Genomic DNA, 17,910 nt, shown 5'->3' with positions numbered 1-17,910 from the left:
TGATGTACCCTGCAATTATAGAAAAGGAGTTCTGCATGTCGAGCACATGAGTGACAATCGGAATGAACATTTGAAGAAAATGAAAGAAATGAATAAAAAATGAAATCTACTTCATTTAGAAACCAATTTCTAAATCCAGTGTAAATCAATCAAGAATAAAACTATTATTGATCAGGCTATGATGTCTGGCAAATTTTGTTGCGTACGTATATTTGAGTTCATGATAAGAAAATAATTAATACTTGACACAGTGGCAAAGTCCTTTCAAGCAGAGAAGGTGTAACAACAAAGAAATGCGTCGTGGGCAATATATGAGCCCTCAGAACTCAATGCAAATGCTATAGAATGCAGTATAGAAAAAACACAGTTGCATTATAACAGAAAAAATAGAAAAGCTTAACATCCAAATTGTCATGAACACCAAGTATCCAAAGAAATACTTAAAATAAACAGCTCACCAGAATTATTCTCCCAGATCCACATCTCACAAAGAACATAGAAAGAGACATCATAGCGTAAAAATTAGAGAACATTGAGGAGAGAAAAACAACAACGGAAATAAGAAACTACCTAATAAAATTGACCTGCAAGGATCAACGTAAACCCCAGCTGAGCTACTGGCACACAGGTAGCTCTAAAAATAAATATTGTAACATGGCTATGCAAGAAGTTCTCTCTTGTATCAAAGCACCCGAATATTAACAGACTGAATGATCTAATCTGTTGAATAGCAATCGAGCAAAAACAGAACTTTTTCTAAATAGAGTCAGATATCTGTGAACTCCATCCACATGTAGGTAGGAAATATAGAAATAAAGAGGAAAAATAACCTATTCCTGTTTATCGGAATGCGGAATACAAAATACAAAGGAAACAGAACTCTAGTAACAAAAATAATTATAAAAAGAAAATAGCATAATTCTGAAATCAAAATAAATCTAAACAAATCAGCAAAATATCCATGATTAACTATTTTACAGGGACATAAACAATAAAAGAAAGCCAAATTCATCACGTAACTGGGTGGTAGAGAGGAATATGATATTAAAAATACCAGAAATACCCTGATGTATAGGCTTCTACTTTGTTTGTCAAAAGATATAAAAACCTTAAAAACCATGCTTTACGATTAGCTGGTAACTCACCTGGAGAACCATAGAAAGAGATGCAGAAAGGAAACCAGAAAGATATGTATTGATATACATATTAGATAAAGGTGAAGTAAGATATTATATTTGTGTAAAACAGGAAAACAAGCATTAACATATCTTTGATTACCGAAACGTATTTACAGAATACAAAACTGTTGGATATTATGTAAAGATTTCGAATAAGTGAAGCAGTACAAATACGAACAAACTATGCCAACAAGAATTCCACAAAGCAGAAAAATGATTAGACTACAATATCAGAGTAAAACTAATTGAACTACAATATAACTACAATGGAAAGAGAAAATCATTTAAACCAGCCTATACCTTCTACGGACAAGCTATATGTCATGTATCCCAATTAGATGACTTGAAAATAATGATTTTGGAAGAGTTGATATTGTTCGTAAATTCAGTCGAGACATATAATTGTGTGTGAGATGAGACAAATATGTCAAAGCTACTAAAGGAGAAAGATTAACTAAAACTGAGAAAATTAAATTAGATACAGACACCCAAATCAGAGAATTAGAACAGAATCCATGCACAAATAATTAGGAGTTAATGACACTGACAAGAGAAAAATACAGCATTCAGAAAAGGAGTAAATTAAAAGTAATAGTTAATAAATACTGTCTCAGTTTCAGCTATTGCTCCGATATCATTAACTAAAAGAATTAAAGACTTTAAACACAATTAAATAACTTGCTGATAACTTTTCTGCACACAAAGTGGGTGTGCTCTGATGAAAGTAGAAATCTACTACAATATATGAACACTAGGACTAGTGCAGTACTAAAAAAGGAAACAAAGAAAAAATAATGGAATAAGAAAACACCGAATAAAATCTTCTCTTCATACGAAAAGACATTAAAACTTTACTGAAAGTGACAACACCAAAGAGAAAGATTATTCGTATACAAAACTGTAGATACGGTTAATAGACAGTAAATAGAAAAACAAAACATAATTCTAAAGTATACTGATGTATTCTAAAGTATACAAAGAGAAATAATTACCTCGTGGCCACCATATAGTAAGCAGAGAAGCAAAAACAGAAGTTTTGATTTTTATTGCTCAAGACAATACCGAGCTACAAACAACAACAAAAATCAAATAAGGAAAATAGAGATTGATTGATCATATGAAAAGAGCGACTCAACCTTTGTCAAGTTCGAGCATATTCACAGACACAAAGCTATAGTGACTAGACTGATCCCTACACTTCCGCGTAAAATCTTATAAGAAATTAGTACATATAGCAACTAGGGCACAGGATAACGACTTGTCCATAACAACCTGAAGCACGCTTGTCGACATTGATAACGATATCTAAGTAAACCGTTCAGGATTGAATATTGAAATAGATGTGACATAAATATAGCGCGCCGTCAGACATATAAATACATCAGCGTCACTAAAAAAGATATCATGGATGATTAATGTGTGTCTGTAAGTATATTATGCACAAGTTATGTCGATTAAATAATCTACAGTAACTAAAACACGAATGGAAGATCTGAAAATAATTCCAGTGTTATTTTTAAAGAATAAATGAGTAAAAACATACCGACTGCATCCATTAGTGAATCAATCAGCAATAAAGCTATAAACGCTGGTTTAGTATGTATGATATATGTTGTTTGTGTGTTTAATTCGAACACCAACTGACGTAAATGTAGCGATTGCTGCCTAAGTGGTGTTTTCATGAAATGTTATCTCACCTCACCCAAAACCTAGACTTCAACTGCGATTACTAAATAAAACGATAACTACAAGAAACTATGGAACAAAGAAAAGTGCATTAAAGTACTGCATGCTTCTTATGTTCGGTATATTATTATATAGAACATATATGTGCAGTATAAATGTGCAATGCTTATGATAAAACGTTACTACATCAAACATGCATGGGTAGCATAAAAGAAATATGCTAATCGTGGAGAAAAACATTAAAGTAAAACAAAAATGAATACATACTAACGTGTGTAAAGAGGTTCGTGATAAGCAATAAGTTCCTTGAAACAGAAACAGAAGAAACTATACAATTGTTCCACAGAGGATGTAAAAGAGTAAACAACACTTCTCCACCCACTCACAAAATATAAGCTACCACACAAAAGCTGAGAAGCTAATATCAACCAATGAAAGCATCACAGTAGAAGTTTTCACACAATGCTCACCAGAAGCAAAAAAAAAAAAACCCACAACAATTACCCTCATTTAATTTAATCCTCAAAATACCTTGAAAATATAACAGGATCCATCACACACTAAGAAAATACGCTAGTACAACGTAATAATAACAATAAATGAATAAGTTTAAAATAAATTATGAAGTTCACAACACTTCCTATGAAAAATAAACAATAGAAATATCCAGTACAAAAATACATCCCCGAAAATGCACTTAATTACAAACAAAATAATATCACATATCGCAACAGAATAACTAACGTAAACATCGAGGAAAATATATATTAGTGGGAAAGTTGAAGATAAAGCGAATATAGCTATATATATATATGCATAAGCATCAAGGGAAATCTCTGCTTGAGTGTTCTACTTAAGAAGAGCAAAATATGAGGCTTTGAAGAAATTCTGTAAAATCACAACCAAATATTAATTAGCTGAATATTCTAATCTACTCAGTGGTGAAAATATTACCAAGGGAACCGAATAATAAAAATAAGATAATACGTATAAATACGCAAGTGATCCTAATCATTTTCAGCTGTACTATAATAAGTTTAAAGTTACATGGATTGAGAAATTTTGACTAGAGATCTGAAAAACACTATTGAAATTGCTTCGAAGTCATTTAGACAGACTATACTTACTGCACATAGTAAAACGAGATTGACATATCAAATGGAAATGTAACTAGGTTCGAGCAAAACACAGAAATTAATCAGCGTGGTGATGGATCATAAACAACAACATTCTCTAAACTAAAAGAAATAATACAATGCCTACTAGAAGCAATGATTTCCAAAAGCAAAAAGAAAAATGCTACGCAAAATGAAAATAGGAAAGGAACAAATAAATACCTTTAATGAAAAAACAGAAAGATTAAAATCCACTCTATGGACACTATTTTTCAATATCGATGCAGAGAAATTAAACACCCGTAAAAGTCAACAATATTTGAAATGTTTGATTTTAGCTGCACATGATTAAGTGCAACAAAATAATCTATAAAATCAAAATAACGAAACGAGAATGTAATATCAATTTTAAAAAATGCAGTATGCTATAGAAAAGATGTATAATATATACAAAGACATAACTGACTTGGCAGGTGTGCTTCAATTATTAGTTATCGCGTAGAAACAGCGGTATAAACATGAACCAAAATGGCTATATTACAACAACAATCTGGCTACAATAACCTGGAGCATACTTGACTGTATTGAGAAAATGATCATCTCAAACGGTCAAAATAACACTAATAAAGTAGAACCTGTGGATTCTAAAGGATATCTCTTTACATTGTGACCACCATATGGTACTGAAAGAAGTTAAAATCCTATCAAAATATACATTGAAAGGGAAAAAGGCAGTTTAAACAGTGTGCAAATAAATAAATAAATAAATTTTTTAAAAAACTTCAGTAGCAAGATAATCGAAGCATTAATGATGATGTTTATGATGATGATGACGATGATAATAATGATGGTGAGATTGATAATGATGATTGAGAAGAAGAAGGAAAAACATTAAGCACATAAGATTTACTACTTTAAGAAAGTTCATTGAACGGCCTTCATATGCACACTTGTAGTTCAACATAAGAGACTATTTAATAGCAAGATTCACGCAATACAATTTCTTCACAACACATGCAACTGCGTACACGAACGCACAGAAATCGTACGAAATACTAAAATGACGTTGGCAACATGTTTTCTTATGTCATTGGCAATCTGTTTCGTTGTGTCATTGGCTTCAAAAGTCATTGTTCTCTGTTCTATTCCAAAGCGAGATAATATGAAATTGTCTCCTGCTATAGCTGCAGGTTGTACGAGCCCTATACATGGTATTGGGAAAACTGTACAGCGACATGCTATATGTTCACTCGTACAGACATAGGTATGTGAGTGGGAATGTATCTTTTGACGATGTATATCGACAAAGTAGCCAGCTAACTTATAAACAATACTTCCAAACAAATATAACACAGGTTTTCGATCTAAATTATGCATTCACACCCATTGTTATTTTTGTCATTATAAATGTAGTGAATCAGAGACTGATCTGTTATAAATAAATAACTAACGATGTGATTTTTCAAATGTATACAACATAATGGGTAATAAATGAAAAGAAAAAGCGTAACAAATAAAAGTAGATTTTACAGGCAAACCAAAGTAGAAAAGGCGGTGCTGCACATATGCATACGCAGACACGTACGCACGCACACACACATACACACAGGCGCGCGCGCAAACACAGGAGCACATATCCGTAGCTATAAAAAGCTAGCAAAGATATCTCAAAAGATGTTAACTGATCTTGTGGCAATTGGCTCACTGTGAGGAAAATCATCATGGTCCAAGACTAAAGAAACGATAATACCTAAAAATTTCCCCCCACACAACCTGCTTTCTTATATTCATGCCTTATCACAGTTAGTAAATGAGTATCTGAAAATAAGCCTAACTTTAGAAGAGCAAAAAAATAGAATGCTCATATGTCCGTAAAGAGATGATAATAATTATGCTGGAGTGAAAACGTGTAGGAAAGCTGGAAGATAAAGAAATCTATAACAAAACAATGCTGTACGAGAGGAAAGAAAGTTTTTATCTCGATATGGATTGACTGTTGAAAGGCTTTTGAAAGTGGATTCTAACATGAAAAATAAACAGATGCATTAAACACATTGTTAGTAAATGGCAAATATTTCTGCATACATTAAATTTTATAACAGAGAATAACTGAAATGAAAGCCATCCCTATGATAAGAATAATGTTTCAAGGGGAGTCTCAAGCGCTCCACTCTTTTCCTGCAAAGTGCTAACAAGTTATCTGATACTTCAAGCCTGACAAGATTCAGATATAATTTCTGCAGAGAGTACACAGATTTATTAAAGTAATTGATAAGGAAATTGAATGAGAAAATGCAACGATCTTGAAGACAGGAGACCAAATCAAAGCCTAATATTACAAATGGAAAAGCAACAATAAGATACAATACAGAACTAAAAACACTAAGAAACAACGAAAAAGAGAACTAGAAAATCAAATCTACAGTCGTGTGCACTTGAGCCTAAATAGTATATAAAAACAGTAATGAGTTTGATCCTCGTGATATCTGATCTACAATGCTCCTATATTTGAGGTGACAAAGAGAGGTGCATCCAGCCGCAGGAAGATGGTTGTGTTGCGGTCCAATCTAACGTTTTCTCGGAGGGTGTGAGGGCAATGTCAGTTCATATTTTAGTGTTGAAGGGCTCTCTGAAATGTTTCCAAGTAACAAAGTCATTGAAGTATCCCATTAGAACCAGAGACCTCGGGCATGAAACGGATTACACGATTACATATACTGCAAATATGGAGACCAATAATCATTTGAAATTGCAACACACATAAATGAAAGAAACATAAAACCAAATTAACGGCAAAACATAAAGTAGTAACAGATATCTCATTGAGGCTGTTGGAGAATACTATAACTGCAACTTTAACAAGTAATAGTTATAGCCTCAAAATGCTAAGATTAGTCTAACAAAAAACATGAAAACTAACAACTGCATTGGGGATCTAGAAAATGTTCTAGAGCAACTAGAGCCAGCACTGAAAGTTACAACTTTTCGTAAACCAATATGTCTATGTAAACAATGCGATTGAAGCTGGGAAAATAGGAAATTTGTGTGTGTGTGTATTTCAGAATTTCTTGCTCCTTCTTCATTTCCACACTCAACCCATTAATCATACAATAACACATTGCTTTTTTTGGATACTAAAGTTTAATGGTGTAATGCAATCGGATATACCAATGTTGCATATTAAACACATTCCTGACAACAGTTACTTATATATCAATTGTTTGTAGGGACACTGTATTTTGCTTAAATGCTTGTAGGAACACTCTATTTCGTTATGAACCCATGATATACTACAAAGTATATTAAAAATATTATTATTCAATGCGGTGTCCTACTGTTTTAAGTGTGCGATTCAATCAATTTTCTTAAAGTTATCTCAACATATATTCTATACAAATTATTACCAGCAGTGAGAGTTTTGACGTTTCGTATACGAATACGCCTGTGTAAACAATACGATCGAAGATGGTAAATAAGGTAAAGAGTGTATATGCATATTTCAGGACTTCTTGCTCCGTCTTCAGCATTACATCCCACTCATTAACCATCCATGAACATATTGCTTCAATAACCACTAAAATTAGAGACGTAACATAAATGCATATGCCAATTTTACGTACTAAAATCATTCCAAGCAACAGGTAGGTATGTGATAATTGCTCGTAAAGTCAGTGCATTTCGTTAAGCAACCATAATATACTACATGTATATTAAAGGCTTTGTAAGGCAACACCCTGTCCTACTGTGTTAGCAGAACTCCCGAAATATGCATATATACCAATTTCTTGTTTGTCTACCTTCGATCATATTATTTACACTGACGTTTCCTTATACGAAAGGTCAGAACTTCTAGTTCTCTAATTTCTATAGAAAGTCTATCGAGATAACTTGTTAAAAATGTGATTGAAGCGCACTGCTAACATGGCAGGACACAGCATTAACTTATAAAACCTTCGATTTGTTTGGTAGTATACTACAATTGCACAATGAAATACGGTGTACCTACCAACAATTAATAGAATTTTTTTTGTAAATTGCTCACTGTAGAAATACAAATGTATCTAAGTGGGTAATTTGTACGGATATTTCAAAAGCATGTTTTCTGACTGTTAAGCTTCCCCACTCACCAAAAAATAGAAGCGGGGCTGAAACGTCAGACAAGACTAAGGAGAAAGGAAAAAGGATACAGGGAAGAAAATATTAACAGAAATTTGAAGAGGCTAAGAAAAGCAAGTTTATCATTAGACTGCAGAATGTCTCGCTAAAGTTATGACTGGAAAAGCCTCTACATGGCTAATAACTGAAACAAACGTAAATGGGTGGATATAGACAAATATAAATCACAGTACTGGCTATGTTATGTAGGATGAAAGAAGAAACTGAAAGTTATTGATATCAGCACCAGTCTTTGCACACGAAACTACCATAAAATGTAATGTATTGAATAATTGTTGATTGAATTTGCTAAGGAGAAGCTTGGCCAGATTGTCAAATGTACCCAGTTTTATATAAGAGAGAGTGTATTTAAAAGCATGATAGAGTTGGCGATTTTATATACGAGAATTCATGTCATGATTATGTAACATCACGAAATAAAGGTGATCAAGTTTAATCAAGCAGATATTATTATTAAGGGTCTCCAGTGAATGACGTATCTTCTAATGGAAATATGAATCCAGTCAGTCGCTAGTATATCCCCCAAAGGAATGGGAATATAATCCAAATATCAGAATTTCGAAATACAGCTAACCAGACTGCAAAGACTAAAATAAGAAGCATCTAAATCACGCGGAACGTACAAAACATACCGAAAGTGGTAGAATTATGCTATGTACATATATCGAACGTACTGCATGTACAGAAGGCAGATTAAACTGCGCTTCGGTTTGCATTGCAAATATTGCAATATAATTATGATTAGTAAACTAGCATCACCAGCAATAATAGTTTTCTTTCTAATTTTGGCACATGGGTATCAATTTTAGGGGCAGGAGTAAGACGATTGCATCAACTGCTGCGATTGATTAGTACTTTATTTAATCAACTACGAAAGGCTTAAAGGCGAAATCAACCTTCGTGGCATTCGAACTCAGAACGTAGAGTCGAAAGAAACACCATTAAGCATTTTATCTGAGGCAATACTAACAGTGGTTCTTTCAAATTTTAACACAACACCAGCAGTTTGGGGTAGAGAGGACTAGTCTATTACATAGAACTAAGTACTATACTGGTTCAATATCATATCGATCCAGACAGACTGAAGTGCAAAGTTGATCTCGACTGGATGGAATTCAAAGACCCGGAATTAATACTGCAACTAATTTTGCTGACGTCCGAGTAATTCTATCAGATCAAATAATAATCCTTTCCCACTAAAGGTACAAGGCCTGAAATTTTGTGGGGAAGGTTGCACTGGTATTTAATTTATCGACACTGAAAGGATGAAATGCAATGTCAACTTCGGCGGAATTTGAAACTCAGAACGTAGAGACGGCCGGAACACATATTGCCTAACGATTCTGCCCGCTCGCCACGTTCGATCAAATGATTAATAATAGCAAACATACTGATTTCCTTTATTTTGGCAACATATTCCGTGGTGTGCTTTAAAACGTCGATTAAACTGCACCAGCTATTGACTAATTGATAATGCTGTTATGGTTACTGAAATACCTTTAAGTTCCGCAAAATGTTCATTAAAGTTGGGGACAAATATGACAACAAGAACAGAACGAAAATACTATTTGTAAAGATTTGGACAAGTAACCATGCTTTTAATATATTTTAGGATTTATTGCATTAAACTACTTGAAAATTAGAATTACTAATATTTGCATTGGCTATTAACCAACAACCAACTGGAAACACAAACCAATATAAGCCAATGATGGAGCTTTTACATGGTCGGACAACCAGCTAGATATAGAAGTCAGATCTCTCTATTAATTAGACCGTTCAAACTTTAAAAAATAGGGCAATATTAAAAAAAAAGAAAAAGACGTCTGTGGTTGGAATGTCTTTGATCATTATTTTGCAGGATCAAGAGAGAACTGGAGGTAAACAATAACAGCAAGAATGAATAAAGAAACACTAAGCAAAGCACAGTGTCAGCTAAAAGCTAGCTTTGCTAAAATGAAAATATGTCGATGAAGACAAACGGAAGCATTAGCATTCAAGGTTAAAGGTGTTCTTTAAATTTGAATCTACTAAATAACAAGAAACTTGGCGGCAAAACACGATATCGTAGATGTTTAATGAACGACTTCTTGATATAAATGTTTACAACATAAACAATTCTTTACCAGGAAATTTGTTTAAATTGCTGTTTGATCTGAATCAGAAAGCAATGAAAGCAGTGATATCAAGAGAAAACTCAAACAGTTACACTCTGAAAAATATGTATATTTTCAGGTTACACACTTTTCCAAGATGAATATTATCAAGAAAGATTTATATTTCTAAAGAATAGTTCATCCCCTCGAAAAATTAATACAGACTTTGACATCATTCTTGCATGGAAAAGATATAATATTTAGCTGTAAAATATGAGTTATTAAGAGAATAGAAATATAAAATTTCGAAAACGATACTATGAAACACAAAACGAACAGAGATAACATTAACAGCAACTGCGGCAAAATTTCATGCAATGAAATTGAAATTATGAATATGGAGTGAAAGAAATATAACAAATAAGAAATATATCTGAGCAGAAGAAAACAACATGACTAAAACTACAAGCAATGGATATAAAAGCAAAAACATCAATGCAAATAAAAAGTACAGTAACACAAGAAAAGTAACAACTAACAAATAAAATTGAATAAAAAGAAAATATTTAGAAAGCAGAATATTGTATTAATAGGGCCGAAAAATATCTTTCAAAAGATAAAGATCCAACGTAATTCAAAAAAAAAAAAAGAAAAAGAACTATAATAACGAACACTGATTTGAGCATCGTAATAATTTCTGGAAGCAGATATCAACATTAACATATTCATGATCAATCAATCGATTCATTTCACATCCATAGCTGTCAAAAAGAAAGAAAAGCTCACAAGAAAGAAAGCACAAAAAGAAGGCGAAAGGCTTTTTTTTTTCAAATTGCTTCGAGTACATCTTTTTTAAGGAAAAGTGCAATGAAGTATTATAACGTTCATACCTTGTCCATTGACACTAGCTCTGAAATAGTAAAATCATGGCATGTAATTCTAAATATGTAGTTCACATCATGTAGAAAATAAAACAAAATATATTGTGATGCATATAATTGAAAGTATGCTTAAAATAATACATACTCATGTGAAACAACGAAGGGTCAAAGTAATGAAAGGAAAACGTTAAAATATTAGAAATATAGGTGAGAAGAGCAGCTGTAATAATATACAAACATATTTTGGGGGATTACAATAATCGACTCTTATTACAAAATGGTGGGGGAAATATATAAGCATGTTATATATGTTTTGTTTAAGAAATCATTGAATTTTAGTTTATTGAAATACTTGACATTTTTGGGGAAAAAAAGAGCTATGCCTGTCGCAGATTAAAATCCTTAGACATTCACGTACGGCAAATGTTCCTTTTGATCTATTGAAAGTTGATTACTGCAAGATAAAACTTTGGCAGGGAAAGAATTCTGTAGCAGTGATTTTCAAGGAGAAAGGACTGGCATTAGAGGCTATTGATGCACGACCTGGAATTGTAGATACAATATGGGTAATGAGAAAATGACGGGCAAGTAAGTTGGAAGTATGAATAGGAAATTGATACGAAAGCAACCGGATCTGATGAGCTGAGGCAATCGAAGGTACTGTAACAAAATAAAACTAAAGTCGAGCGATTACATGGTTGTAGGCTTGTGTTTATATTGTACTGGAGATTTGTTGACTCCTAGTCGGTTGCCTTATTATGGATGTGGCGTATGGTGACTGCAAGTATAGCTGCAGCACCACTCCACGTGTGGAAGCTTTATTCTACTGTGAGCCGTATATAAATATATTAAACTCACTCACTTAAAAAATTATATGTTTAATTATTGCAGGACAAAATGTAGCAGGTTATCATGTATGAACAAAAAGCACGAACGAGTTCGAAATATGCTATCAATGTTTAGAATAATAAATGGAAGCAGAAGATGATTAATTACCAATAATATCACAACCAAACATAAAATATTACATCGCAATACTAATATACAAAATAAACTTCAACTCTTAAATTAGAAGAGAAAATCTAAGAACATTTTCCTAATGCAGTAAAAAAACAAAAGCAAATGTACGAGAAACCTGATGTAATAGATAGCAATTAATGCTAATGTATACAATAAAGGGAAGCAGGAAAGAAATATAATGGTAGGCTTATACAATGTAAAATATGAACGTAAATGAGAATAGATCTCGTCCAAGCAATGAAGAATTGCCACTGAATATATTACATTGATTTGTAAGTCTCTGATCAATTAAGCCATTGGAAATTACTGAACTCTGTATGTATATTGCATAATTAGAATTTTGTTTCGTTTCTAATGTGTTTTATCTAATTGTAAATTCAAACTATTTTATTCAAGATATATCCATAATCCTTTTTCTCTATATAAAATTTATGTGAATTGATCGAGCAAGCTTGTGTAGACCGTACTATGCTGATAAAATCTAAGAAATCAAAATGTGTCACCTGCTTAGAAAAAAACCTCACCCCTATTTATGTAAATTCACTTCAAGGTATTAAAACTTCATTGCTAGAAAGTATCTCCCATTTCCTTTGAGAATCGGAAACAAATGGGTGTTTATTATTTTCTTTTAATTCAGAATATAATCTGAATTAATTAAGAATATTTTTACCCACACTATTATATCATCGACCTGCTTAAGTTATTTTCCTTATCTCGTATTTCTAAACTTGATTTCACGACACATAAGATATTACTTGATAGGAATTCGTTTAAAGTAAGAGAAAAAGAATTTATGATAGATAGTTTGAGACACTATAGTAAATATTAATTAGAGAATTCCATACAGGGTTAATTGTAGTTGCAGATGACTTTTATTAAAATTACGACGCTAATTCTCATAAAAATATTATAAAATTTGATGAATCTCTTTGACGTCATTAGTAACATACGGTGATAGCTGCGACAAATTATGTGTCTCTTTGAGTTGGGATAAATATGACTTTCATGTTTTGCTTGAGAAACGTAAATGAAATAAAAAATAAAAAGTAGAAATGAGTAAAACCATTTTTAATAGGAATTCAACGATTTAAAAAAAGCATTTGGAAATATAATATTCTTGGATTTTGTTTTCTAATCTGAAAACAATACAAAAATTAAAGGAAAACAAAATACTTTCTACAAAACACTTTTAAAGATTTTTAAAAAATGTGTAGAAGGACAAAGATGGCAAGGATAAATACTATTGCTGCTAATGAAGATGGTGATACTGATAATGATGATGTTAATTAAATTCACTTGTGATATGCATTATTAAACCAATCGTTAAAAGCAAAATAAGTTAAAGAATGTATAAATAGCAAAAACGAAGAAATAATATGGAAATTTTACAGCTAAATTCAACTGTCAAGCACAGAGAAGTGCAAATATAGTATTTAGAAAAAAAAATCTAGGAATCTGATTATAACGTATTGGAGGAAAATAACAATGAAATAGCATTAAATATATTTGAGTGGTAATCTTTCCAGAAACTGAAATTAAAATACTGCCATTAGATAGAAAAAAGACCTAGCAGAATGGTTGATTTATGGAGTTGACCTCATATTTGACACCAATTTCTTCAGAAATACATTTTTAATCTTTTACAAATTTCAACTAATTTTCTGCTATTTCTATGAATTTCATAAAAAATAAATACATCTGGTTTTACTTAAAAGCTATAATGATTCATTTTTCACTCGTTGTCGGAATACTTCCAATAACGAGGTAGAGAGTAGTGGTAATTTAATTTACGTTCTATATGCTATACTTTATTTCGCATGTCAATATTATTTCCACCCGAGAGGAATGAAAAGCAAAGCAGAAAGTTGATCTGTCTTTATGATTAGAAACCAGAACCTAAAGAGACCGATTTAAATTATGCAAGTAAAGTAGAGTGTGGCTCTTTCGTTGTCTTTATTTTAATACTGTAATAACGATTACTTCACTTGATGAGTGCTCAAATCGATAAAGAAATGAGCAGACAGCCAAAGAACGGATGGATTATATCTCGAAACTTACACTTTATTTTATCTTTTTTTAAAAATCATTATTAATACTATTACTTACTCTATGGAAAATATGCAGTCGTGAACAGGACAAACTTACCCAGCGAGAAAAGTTACCAGAGACTAGCAACTTATTGTTAGCTCGCGTACTACATAAAGACCGTTGTGGTTAGTCAGCACCTGAAACTGACTTAAGAGGAAATACGGTAACCGCCGGGATAATTTTTCCCTTTAAACTCATCTTTTTTTAAATATGAATAAGAATTGTTACGTTTATTATAGTTATTTCTGAATTACATGTTTATCATTAATTTGGCACCATGATATTGTTTACATTTGTAAATTATATTATGGGCATTTTGGTAGTTGTTATGGCTTAGTCAAAGCAGCTACCTAGACCCTTTATGCAAAAGCACATCAGGTAGAAGTTGAGCTCGAAGTAAGCACGTTTCGCGGCTTGGTTGCTTATAACAGGCTTCTCCCCACTAAATAGTTTTATGATCAAATTGGAATTGTATTAGTTTACATGTAGCCGAAACAAATTAAATATCAAGTATACGATGTTGTACATAGTATATTTAATTAAAAGATGTCAAATAATGCGTTCAGTTAAAATTAATAGCAAGATGTAAGTCAATAAAAAGCAACCTTACAATTTGAAATAATTTCTGGTACAAATTTAAAAACATTAGGAGTTGCTATTTGCTGCATTACAAAAACTTTTTTTGCTACTCGTTCTTAAGAGAGAAGCAGCAACACCTAGCATGTTTACACATTAAATTCTTATCGCTAATGCCAACGAATATTAATAAACACAGCAACAACAAAGCTAGCGACGATAAACAATTGTTACTAGTCAAAGTGATATTACTAGCACCACTTCCGATAAATATGGAAATGACAACCATAATAGCATCGAAAAAGCTATAGCAACACTAGAAGTCATAACACAAACATCAACAATACACAGAAAACCACAGTTCTACCGTTAATTGGAAGTATCTATCTATCTATCTATCTATCTATCTATCTATCAATCTATCTATCTATCTATCTATCTATCTATCTATCTATCTGTCTGTCTGTCTGTCTGTCTGTCTAGTTATCTGTTAGTCTAGCTATCTGTCTGTCTATCTGCCTCTTTTTCTCTCTTTTTCTCTTCTTCTCTCTATCTCTTTTGGTATTTATATATATATATATATATATATATATATATATATGGACACAGACACATATGATCTTTTAAAGTCAAGAAATATATAATGAAAAATTCACATTAGAATGAATGATTACAAAACACTCTTCCGGGGAGTACATAATTAACTTTTGCAAGGGAAGGGAATGACAATGCTTTCCAAGTTCAACTTACTCGCGTTCATTAGACTGACTGAGAAGGCGTGTAATCCGTATCTTCGAAGTGATTGTCAACGTTTTCCCTGCAAAAACTTTATCTCTCTGTATATATATATATATACGCATATATGTGTATATATGTACATATATATTTATATATATATGCATATATATATGTATATATACGTATATATGTATATATATATGTATATATATATGTATATATATGTACGTTTATATATATGTATATATATATATGTATATATATGCATATATATATATATATATATATATGTATATATATATATATATATATATATATATATGTATATAGATATATATGTATATTTATATGTATATATATATATGTATATATATATATGCATTTGTATGTATATATATATATATATATATGCATATGTATGTGAATATATATATGTATATATATGTATATATGTTTATATGCATACGTATGTATATATATATACCCTTGAATGTTTTATAAGTGCTTATGGATCCATTATCGGAGACTGAATATATATATATATATATATATATATATATATATATATATATATATATATATATTTGCATATGTGTGTGTGTATATATATATACATATATATAAATATATATATATAATCCATAAAATGAGGGTGAACAGTATGTTTCGAAATTCGTCAGCTAGCTCCAGCATGAGTAAAGTCTAATGACTGAAATAAGTAAAATATTAAACGAATAAAAGAACAAATAACCGTTCAGTTTCAAGACGGTAGACTAGAGCAGCCTTAGAGTTCCAGGTTATTTTGTATATATTTCCCTCATAGTATATGTATCTGTAATATAGACCCTAGTTAGGGAGAGATTAAATGTAATGTGGATTTTCAAAATCTCAAGAACTGATACCGGGTAATCCGACTTAATTAATTTTCTCTGGCTTGCATAAAGTTAGATAATTAGAACCTCACATACTCAAATGCTTAGAACTGTATATGTTCAAATATTGGCTGACTGGTGAAATATATCAATACAGAGAATCCCCATGAATGTACACACAGTCACGATTATAAATTAGGAACAAATTAGGAACAAGAAATGAGTAGCACACATATTTAATGCTAGAAATCTGGTTTGTACAGGCCAATAACGACATGTGGAAGCCAGTTCCCACATTATTATGAGTGAGCTCTGTATGGAAATATTTAACAAATCTGCTTAAAATGAATTAAACTACTGCTTCTAAATGTAAGAGACTATTATGCGTATTACTACAGTATAAGTTTAGTTCCAAGGTGTCGACTTTGAGAATAACCTACCTATGGAGTGTTCTATTATATAGGAGAAAAAAGATTCATGAACATTATGGATGACTATTACTGTTGCCGTGAGTAAAAATGTTATTCAATGTAGATCTATCTCTATATTGGAACTATTTCATTAATTGAATTCACTTAAATGAGATTACTGATTTTATACATTTCTTAGAATAACGTCAAATTATTCACTCGATGTCTAATAATGAACGATGAATGAAATTCCGAGAGTTAATAGAAGCGTAAATAATGTTAGAAATAATGTGAAATATGATTTAGCTTGTATTTTATATATAACAGTGATAATCGAAAATGTTTAGCGGAAATAAAACGACAATACATTAATTAAATCAAATGAATACCATCAACTTCACTACTTGCATAAATTGTATAAGACATTCATAAAGATTGTCCTAAAATGTAATAAAGACGAATTTGAATTAAAATGGAATGTGGTAAATGAATCCATTTAGGAAAAATGTAAACGGTGATTGTATAGTAAGGCAGATTGATTGAAATAGCACGACTAAGAAATTACTCCCACAGTTGCTACAGCTGCCCCTACAACTACTATGACAAGTAATAATCATAAAATAATTCTGCTTGTCACCCTGTTACTTAACGCGTCCGAAACGCTTCCACGTAATTAGCTCAAGAGGAGGAGAGGAGCGGAATGGGAGGGGCAGAAGAGCGGTGGGGTGAAGATGGTGGTGAGTAAAATGTGTAAATTTTTATTTGAACTATGTTTTTTTTCTCTGTTATTTAGCCCGTGCGTAACACTTCCACGTGATTATTTGAATGGGGAAGGAGGGAAGAATTGGAGGGGTTGAGGAGGGGGAGGGGGGAGCGGTGGTGGTGAGCGAAATGTGTAATTTTGTTTCTTTTTGAACAAAGCTTTCTCTCCGTTACTTGGTCCGTCTGTAACGCTTTCACGTGATTAGTTGAAAGCAAAAGCGGAGAGCGAAAGAAAAAGGAGAGAGAAATAAATAGGAAGGCAAAGAGGGAGTGTGCTGTGTATTAAGTCTATAGAATTGTGCATAAAGTATA

General features: G+C 31.9%; 1 protein-coding gene across 6 annotated transcripts in view; it reads right to left on the bottom strand.

Moving 5' to 3' along the window:
• The window catches only part of LOC106883318 (uncharacterized), a 350,621-nt gene that overhangs the window by 228,291 nt on the left and 104,420 nt on the right, over positions 1 to 17,910 (bottom strand). For 4 of the 6 annotated variants that reach the window (XR_016240683.1, XM_014934286.3, XM_014934292.3 and 1 more), the window contains exon 2: positions 11,142 to 11,161. The exons of the other annotated variants lie outside the window; for them this stretch is intronic. The gene's annotated coding sequence lies outside the window, so the exon portion shown is untranslated. The remainder of the gene's footprint in view (positions 1 to 11,141; positions 11,162 to 17,910) is intronic. 6 annotated transcript variants of the gene reach the window in all.

The sequence above is a fragment of the Octopus bimaculoides genome, chromosome 2 (assembly GCF_046866305.1).
Source record: "Octopus bimaculoides isolate indiv1 chromosome 2, ASM4686630v1, whole genome shotgun sequence".
Classification (NCBI taxonomy): Eukaryota; Metazoa; Mollusca; class Cephalopoda; order Octopoda; family Octopodidae; genus Octopus; species Octopus bimaculoides.
This window is presented reverse-complemented; position numbering and strand designations above follow the sequence as displayed.